The sequence below is a fragment of the Triticum aestivum genome, chromosome 7B, assembly GCF_018294505.1.
Source record: "Triticum aestivum cultivar Chinese Spring chromosome 7B, IWGSC CS RefSeq v2.1, whole genome shotgun sequence".
Classification (NCBI taxonomy): Eukaryota; Viridiplantae; Streptophyta; class Magnoliopsida; order Poales; family Poaceae; genus Triticum; species Triticum aestivum.
The window spans coordinates 232,199,407-232,209,062 of NC_057813.1; positions in this window are offsets into that span (position 1 = coordinate 232,199,407).

Sequence of the window (9,656 nt, forward strand, 5' to 3'; positions counted from 1 at the left end):
GCCCCTCGTCGGGCAGCCGATGTGCGATGTCGCTGGACAGGTATCCGACGCTGCGCAGCTTCTCGATGTGCCCCTCCGTAACGGAGGAGGCCGTCCACTTGCCTCCCGCTCCGGACATGGCTGGAGAAGGTCGAGGTGAGATGTGCGGACTTGGGCGGTGGAGCTCGAGTGCGCGGAGATGGATAAACAAAGGAGGAAGAAGGCGTAGGTAAAAAAGGTGGATCCTTATCCCCTTATATATGGGCGGATGAAACTATGCGTCCCTACTGGCCTGGTAAAACTCGCTTATCTCCCAAGCGCCACAATCAATGGCGCGGTTGGGTTACCCACGTCCGTATTGATGGGAATCCCGGAATAAGGGGAACACGATCTCTGCTTCGACAAGACGTGCCAAGGAAACCGCTTCGCTAAACGCGCTGAGGTGGTATGACAAAAACGATTTGAGTAAAGGCTTGGCCGTGGGTGACGTCACGCCACGAAATACGTCAACAGATTGAAGTTGTGTAAATATTATTCTCTCTACGGTGGCATGTGGAATTTATTTTGCAGAGCCGGACACTATCCTGGTGTTCACAATCTTCCATGAATTATTCGGAGGAGGAACCCGCCTTGCAATGCCGAAGACAATATGCGCGCTGGACTCGTCGTCATTGAAGCCTGGTTCAGGGGCTACTGAGGGAGTCCTGGACTAGGGGGTGTCCGGATAGCCGAACTATCACTATCGGCCGGACTCCAAGACTATGAAGATACAAGATTGAAGACTTCGTCCCATGTCCGGATGGGACTTTCCTTGGCGTGGAAGGCAAGCTTGGCGATACGGATATGTAGATCTCCTACCAGTGTAACCGACTCTGTGTAACCCTAGCCCTCTCCGGTGTCTATATAAACCGGAGGGTTTTAGTCCATAGGACAACAACAACAATCATACCATAGGCTAGCTTCTAGGGTTTAGCCTCCTTGATCTCGTGGTAGATCCACTCTTGTACTACCCATATCATCAATATCAATCAAGCAGGAGTAGGGTTTTACCTCCATCGAGAGGGCCCGAACCTGGGTAAAAACATCGTGTCCCTTGTCTCCTGTTACCATCCGCCTAGACGCACAGTTCGGGACCCCCTACCCGAGATCCGCCAGTTTTGACACCGACAGTCATCTTTGTTTTCTTTCTATTGATCTGATTCAAAATATTACTACAGGGGTACCCAAGTATATAAAGGAGCTAGCCTACAAACTTAACGTACCCTAAGTCCCTAACACGCTCGGATGATTGTTCCAGTCCAAGCCGTACATGGACTCTCCAATGTGGTTAACTCCAATAGCGCATGAATTGCGTAGCTCCATACTGGGAGCAGGTACCAGCAGCGTCTGGGGCACAAGTAGCTGAGAGCATCTCTAGCCGCGCCCCCAGAACGGCTTCCCCAGGCGATTTTTTTGCGCCGGCGCCGAAAAAACGGCCCAGTCACGCCCCCAAGACGCCGAATTCCGCCGGCTCGACCCGCTTTTGCGCCCGGCGATCGCAGGCCGAACCCGGCGCACTGGGGGGCGCTCGAGGGCTCCGCCGCAAGGGAAAAGCGTTCCTGGGGCCACATTGGCAGGCGAAAAGTCAAGCCACCTGTCCAGATTCGTCTCCTACCCCCCGCGCTCGGCCGCCACCCTGCCGATCCCGGTACCGTCCACCGCCCACCGTAGCTAGGTAGACCATCTCCCGTCGGGAAAAAGAAGGGGTTTCGCCGAGGCAGCCTCTTCGCTGCCGTCTGGGCAACTTTTCCGGCGTTCCGGCCGCGCAGGGTCTATACACCGGCGGGCTTGCGTCCACCTCGCCCACAAGGTGTTCGGTGAATTTCCTGGCCCGACGATGGACTCCAAAGATGAGGAGGCGCTCGCGGCATTGGTGGAGGAGGAAGCCGAAGCCGATGTCTAGGAGCAGGCGCATCTCATGGTGCTCGCCGCCCTCACCGACCTGTGCGCGAGCAGTGAAAAGTCGCGGCGAGGTGGCTCGGCACTTGGGCGGGTGAAAGCAAAGAACCGGCATCGTCTGGAAGGCTATTGCATGCTTTACTCGGACTACTTTGCCGACGCTCCATTGCACGGTGAGAAAACATTTTGGCGCCGTTATCGGATGAGCCAAAAGCTTTTCCTCAGGATTGTGAATTCCATCCGGGAGCTCGACAGCTACTTCAAGTGCAAGATGGATTGCACTGGCACACTTGGATTTACCTCGATCCAGAAGTGCACGACAGCTATGTGGATGCTTGCATACGGAACTCCCGGTGATTCACTCGACAACTATGGGCGCATGGCCGAGTCCACCACCATTGAGTGTTTCTACAAGTTTTGTAGTGAAGTGGTGGCAGTGTTTGGACCGCAGTACTTGCGAACACCCAATGCACAAGACACTGCTCGGATCCTAGCACAGAATGAAGCAAGAGGATTTCCTGGGAAGCTTGGAAGCATCGACTGCATGCATTGGAAATGGAAGAACTATCCATTTGCTTGGCAGGGGTTGTACAAAGGCGCCAAAGGTGGTTGCAGTGTGATGCTTGAGGCAGTGGCCACACAGGACCTCTGAATTTGGCACTCTTTCTTTGGGATGCCAGGAACTCACAATGACATCAACGTCCTGCAGTGCTCCCCAGTCTTTGCCAAGCTTGTTCAAGGTCATTCTCCTCCGGTGAACTTCGGGGTCAATGGACGGTAGTACAACAAGGGGTACTATCTAGCTGATGGCATCTATCCGAGATGGTCGACATTTGTGAAGACCATCTCAAACCCTATGCCAGGAGGCAAGAATGCCTAGTTTCCAAAGGTTCGGGAGGCTTTCAGGAAGGATGTTAAGCGGGCATTTGGTGTGCTCCAATCTCGATTTGCTGTTGTTCGGTTCCCTGCTCAGACGTGGTCAAAAGATCAAATGTGGGAGATCATGAATTGCTGTGTCATCTTGCACAACATGATCATTGAGAGCGAGCAGGAAGAGCCAGTGTTTGACACTGAACCATATTACAAGCAGGGTCCTCTTGCCCAAGTTGATCACCAGCTACCGGCAAACTGGACTGACTACCTCAATATGCGTCAGGAGATCCAGACCCATAGGTGCATCAAGAACTGCAACACGATCTGGTGGAGCGCCTATGGAGGCTCAAGGGCGAGGCCGGGAACGACGTGTGATGAAAATTGAGTTTTTATTTGTTAAACTATATAATTTGTATTGAACTATTTGATTTACGTGATGAAGCACGACGAACCATGCCAAACTATGTGACGAACTAATTGATTTCTATTTGTATGCAAAAATTCACACCGAAACATGCCGAACCGCGCCAAATATGGGCCGATTCACGCAGATATCGGGCCGTTTTTGGACATAATTGGGCCGAACATTGGGCCAAAATCGGCGCCTGGGGGCGACCTGGGGGGCGACGGCTGGGTGCCAAACCGCCCCCAGCGCCGAGTTTATCGCCGGCTCACCCCCAGGCCGCTCTTTTTCAGCGCCCTGGGGGCCGAATGGCTGGAGATGCTCTGAGTCTGGTGTCCTCGCAGCATGCACGTGCAGCCGCATAGGCCTTAGCTCCACAACTCATACCATGATGAGCACGACAAAGGTTCACACATTTAGGTCGTGCCCCGCAGTGTCCACCTTGCCACCGGCGACGCGGAAATGGTACGGCAATGACGACGGCACCGACGACATGCACCACCAGGAGGATGGCAACACCGACGAAGAACTGCAAAAATACGACATCGCGCCACGACCTCAAGTTGTCTAAGTAGTCCAATGACTTGCTCATCTCATCGCTGCCAGTGTACTGTTTTCGATGGCGACTGCAAAAGTGTTGCATTTTTTTGAGCAATAGAGGCGGGGGGGCTCCGATTTCATTAACAAAAATAACCATTCAAAGTAGCAAGTTCAAATTTAAATCCTAGGGTCACATGCGGCCATTTTAAGCATGAGGGAACAGCCTCCAGCAAGCAGAAAAAGAAAGGGAAAACATCAAGCCATCCCAGGAAGCGACATCTTCAGCTCATCAGATGAGGAACTCCCGCTCTCCATCCCTACGAAGCTCTATATACTTCACTTGGTACTTGCTCGATTAGATTGATTGAGGAAGTGTCTGGTTGTCCAAACAATTTTTTGTAAAAGTCAGTAATGCATCTAATGAGATTATCTTCTCCTTCAATCACCCCTTCCTCTTGTTCTAAGGAAAGAATTCTGTTTTTATCCTCCTCTCATTCACCTTAGCATGATAATATTTTGTGTTACAATCTCCATCTTTTATTTCTTTATCTTTATATCTTTGGAGCCATTTCATTTCTTCTTGTTTTAGCAGTCTGTGTAGTTGAGATCTTAGGGATCTCTGCTCTTCCCTGTCATGAGCAAAAAGGCCCATAATCTCAGCATTTTTATCTGTAGCATCTAGTTTCATCAGTATTTCTTTTTTAATCTTTCTATACCAGGCATCAGAGTTTAAAATCCACCCTCTCACTTTCTGTCTAAATACTCTCATCCTTCTCTGCCATTGTTCAATGGTATCACCATGATACTTTGCAGACTTAATGACAACTGAACATGTAGTTCCCTTGTTTTTTGCATCTCCATTGCCACCCCTAACTGAACATGTAGTTGAATCCCTCCAGCATTTGTGTTTCATTCAACACCCCAGATTTGACAGTGATCAGGGCCATTGGATTGGGATTTTCCACCTCATTATTCTCTCTAGATCTTTGAACTAGTAGTACACCCAGACCTCTGGCAGCATACCCCACAAACTTAGGAACATGTTTCATTTGACTCAACTAGGTGCAGTCATCAGTTATATGATTTCTTTTCCCACACACTGCACAATGATCTAGTTTGCAATCCTTAGTTGCATGTCTGGTGTCTTTGCACTTGTTGCACATCACCTTGCTTGCCCCACCTGACATCATCTTTTTGCCTTCTCTGTTTAGACCACTTTTCCCAATATCTCTCCCCTAAACATCCTCTCTTCCTGTACCCTCTCTTTCAAGAATATTGTCAGATCTGTTTATCCAAGGATTTCTCTAACTCTCCCCACTCTGAGCCAAGGTGTTCTCTCCTCTGCTTGTCTCCTCACTAACCTGTTGTTGAAGCATACTAACCCCCCCTTGAACACTCATACTATTTCCTCCCAGCAAAGCATTTCCTTGAGTCAATTGGGCTAGCAATGCAGAAAGAACTCGCTGTTGCTGAATCATATCCATCTCATTTCCAGCGCTAGCTCTACTAGGATCTGTCATACCTGGGTTAGCAGTCTTCAAGTTTTCTTTTTCCTTCTCTGGTCTCATCCTCTCCTTCTCTTCCTCTTGTCTGCCTCGATCTTGCTGTTGCTCCTGTCTCATCTGCAGATTGTTGCTGCCTCCTCCTTGCTCCCAATCTTTCTTGCTCTCCCTGTCATTGTAATTTCTGAACCTTTCACTTCCCTCTTCTTTTCTTCTGTATTGGAAATTATCTCTGCCCCCTATTGGATCTTCCCCATCCTCTGAATCGGCCTCTGAATCTATCCATCTCCTCCTCTTCAACTGGCGGCAGGTATGGAAACCCTAAATCTGGCTCGATATGTTTGACTGACCGGAGAGAGGAGGAGAGAGTTGAGCTTACATATGCCTCCTCCCCAGATCCTCTCTCTCCTAGGCTTCCATTATGATCTGGGTTGGGCTTTAAGCCTGTCCAGTCCAACAAGTCATCGGCCCATCCCTCTATAATATCATTTTCAGGAATAATATTTTTCTGTCTAGTATAATCTAGCTTCACTGCACAATCAAAATCACAAATCATGAGGTCATCATGCCCAATTTCTAACCAATAGTCAGGTATTTTAGGGATTTTTTCCATGAGGTTTTTAACCATCCATCCATCCAGATAGTTTTTCTCGTTTTCACCATCATCCTTATCGCTATTCACCTCCTTGCAAGTTATTTTTGCAGGGGTTCTATCACTGATTCCATTCTTCTTTTTATATTTTCTATTTTTACTAACATGCATAGAAATTCTAGGAATAGTAACAACATTCTTCTCAAGCAAGTATTGACACGCTCTATCAGGGAACAGAGAGCTACCATTTTCTTCTGACAAGTCCCCAGCCTCCTCGTCAGCGTCCTCCCCAGCCAGCAACCAGAAGCGATTGCCGGCAGGGGAGATGCCTACTCCGCCGGAGCGGACCTGCAAAGGCTGAGGAGGCGAGGCAGGCGGCGGAGAAATCATGGGGGGTGCCTGGGCAGCTGCATCTTCTGCTTCTTCTTCCCCCCGTTGCCGCTCCCGCCCAGATCTGGCACCACCTCCCGTTCCTCTGCCTCTGGCACCATCCCCTCCTCGCGGTCCTTGATCGAGATCAAAACCCAGCGAGTCCCAGGGGTGGGAATGGCCATCACCGCCCCAACCACAAACTCTTCTGGCCCAACTGGGAAGCGGCGGTGAGATCTGAACCCCCACCACTTCGTCTTATGCGCCTGACTCCCAAACTCTGTCTCCTCCATAGCCCAAACCAGAGTAGCGAGCGAGCTCACTGGCGCGCCTGTCGGAGTGCTGAACCCGTTCGGGGTGAGCCTCTCGTCTTCCTCCACCATCAGGTTTCTGAAGACCCGCTTCGTTGTGCGACGCATCTCCTTCCTCGTGGAGAACCAGGACATGATCTCCTGTGCCCTCGCCAACCTCGCCTCATCGCCGCTCGCCAACTCCACCATGGACTTCTCGATCTTCATCCTCCAGCCCGCCATCCTTCTCCTGCTCTGCTTCCTCTCTCTCAGGGCGAAGGTGCTGCTCGCTGTGGGGGGTGAGGGGGAATTTTGGTGTGAGTTGCATCTCTCAGCCACCGGGCGGTGGGGATTTATTGCCCACAGTCCACCTGCATTCATGGCGGTCGTTCACCTCGGAATCCCCCCCATCGTCTCCCCTTCCCCAGTCAAGCGAATTCCCAACGTAGGCCACATGACACGGAAACCAAACCTTCGTCCGCCATGAAATTGCTTCCCTGTCGCGTAATCCTCGGCTATCAATCACTCGATTTTCCCTATCAAGCAGCAAGATTCGGCGAATCATACCTTGAGCCACCACTGAACCTTGGTGATAGCAAAGGAGTCCCGCCGCGAAGAGGCAGGGGATGTAGAGAGCAGGCCACCTCTTGTCTCCCGCCGTCCTCCCTTCCCCTGCGCTCCGCTCGTCGCCGGTAGGCCTATCCCGACCGCTCGGCTCGGGTTCGAGCGGATCGCCCGAGTTGCCTGAGCCGTTCTCTCTGTTGCATGCTCGAATCATCATCTGGCGATCATGTACTAGTGGTGGGTGGTGCGTGGTATCGCAAAAGTGTTGCATGCATGCGCTTAGGTGTTTTTTGTGCGTCTTAATTAAATATGCATAGCGCTCCATTGATTTAACATGAACTTGTGTCGGCACGGTGGTTACAGTACATGGGCTTCAGCAGAAATCCCTGATTTGGTTCTCCTGCAACGCAGAGATTTTTTTTAAAAACTGACAGCTGGGACCCTCGTAAGGTAGAGGGAGGGTTATGTGGTGTTTGACCAGTCAACATAGCAAAATACGAAGCTATACGGTGAGACAGTGATCGTATAACCATCTCAAGTCGTATATAATGATCGTATTGATCGTATTTCTAAGTACAGTGACCAAAGTGAACTTTTCAAACCATTGATGCATTTGCGAACCAACCTGTGGTTGGATGGTTAGAGGGACTGTGGTATCCCCAGCCCACCAGGGTTCAAATCCTGGTGCTCGCATTTATTCCTGAATTTATTTCAGGATTTCCGGCGATGCGCATTCAGTGGGAGTAGACGTTCCCGTCGATGATGAGGTGCCTACGGCGACTTCGTAAATTTCAAGATGATATGCCGGCTCAGTCTTTCGGAGGTGCTCATAGGGGTAGGGTGTGCGTGTGTGCGTTCATAGGAATGAGTGTATGCGCGTGTATATGAGCGCTTGTGTTTGTACTGATGTTCAAAAAAACCATGGATGCATTTTACTCTTTCGGTTGAACTAGCAAATATGCCCGTGCATTGCAACGGGAGAAAAGCTATTAGATTATGCACGTACGATAGATATAAAAAAAATTCTGAACCAAATGCCAGGATGAGATAAGAACTTTTAGAATGTAACTTCATAAAGTATGTCTGGGTGATGTCATGACGAGATAAGGGACTTTTAAAAAGTCATTTAGAAAAATGTGATGGTCTCATCACGATTTGATTTTCTAACGCGTCATAACGAGAAAATGTCAGTGATCAAACTGCATTGATGGACACTGCATGAGCTAGACTGGTGAGTGAGTGCCTCGCCTTGACCTAGCGTAGCGGTGTTAATAATAATTAGTAATGTGGTACTAAAAAAATATAGCTGTGTATGAAGGCAAAATAAAAATTTAGTCATTTTTATATAGCTTATAAAAATTAACCCATAGAAAGTTGTGTCAATTTTCGAGGGCTCAGCGTTGTACAAGACATGGAAAACTTTCTTTTATCCAAATCGAGGGACTGAATACAATCATGAAGCGACCCCTACAGATCTCCTACGACGGTTCGTTATGTTCATTATTTATGGATCTATTTTAATTTTTGTGAACATATTCCAAACTTTAATAGACATCTTTAAATTCCCTAATATGTTTTGAATACTGGATATTTTAAAAAAATCATGAACATTTTTTATTTCCTAAAAATTTATTTGAAATCGTGATAGTTTTTTATAATACGTGAACAATTTTTTGAAATCATGATCATTTTATGATTTTCCGAATGTTTTTTAATTCACAAACAGTTTATAATTTTTCAAGACTTTCTTTTTGAAATATTGTTTTTTTGGAAATGCACGAATAAATTTAAAGAAGAAAAAATTAAAACAGAAATAAGAACGTGAAAGGCAAAAAATGAAATAGAAAACAGGGATGTTGGAACCTGCAAATGGGCCGGCCCATTACTGTGTGCGGGAAGGGTAGGCGCGCTTGCGAGAGAAAAAAGGAGAGATAAAAGGTGGGGGTAGGGATCAAACCCTGGTCTTTGTAGTGGAGACGTGCGGCGCTGGCCACTGCGCTCAGCGTATCTTCATGTTATATTAGGGGATCTCGTGTTATAAAAACCAGAAGCAACAGTGCAATGCGTGAACCGTTTTTTGCCACTTACGGGTGGCATTGGTAGGTAATTTTTGCTAACTTCAAGGGTATTTTTTATGACGTACGACAGAAACCCAATTTTTTTTATCTTTATCTTTATCTTTACCTTACTACTAAACCAGCGGTTGCTTCTGGTTGTACGTCGTTGGTATTTTTACAGAAAAGTCCCTCCGTTTCTGAGAAATTAACCCGCGGTCCTCGTCATAAGTCACCCCGAACCGGTATACGGCCGAGAAAAAAAACAGCCCAGCCGGCCGCACGACCCTGTCGCGCGCCACCGGCCACCCCCCGCCCGCCCCGCCTCACTGCGCGCCACCGGCCACCCCCCGCCGTCGAGCACCGCCACCGGCTACCCTCCTCCCATCGGGATCCCTGAGCGCCCGACCCGGCCTTCGTTCGTCGCCAGCACCTACGGATCTGGCCGTCCCTCGCCTTCCCCGTCGGTTGCACCTCCCAGCGCTGCCGCCCCTTCCATGCTCCGCCGCCTGGATCCACATCCCCACGACCGGAACGATTCCTCCTCGAGGA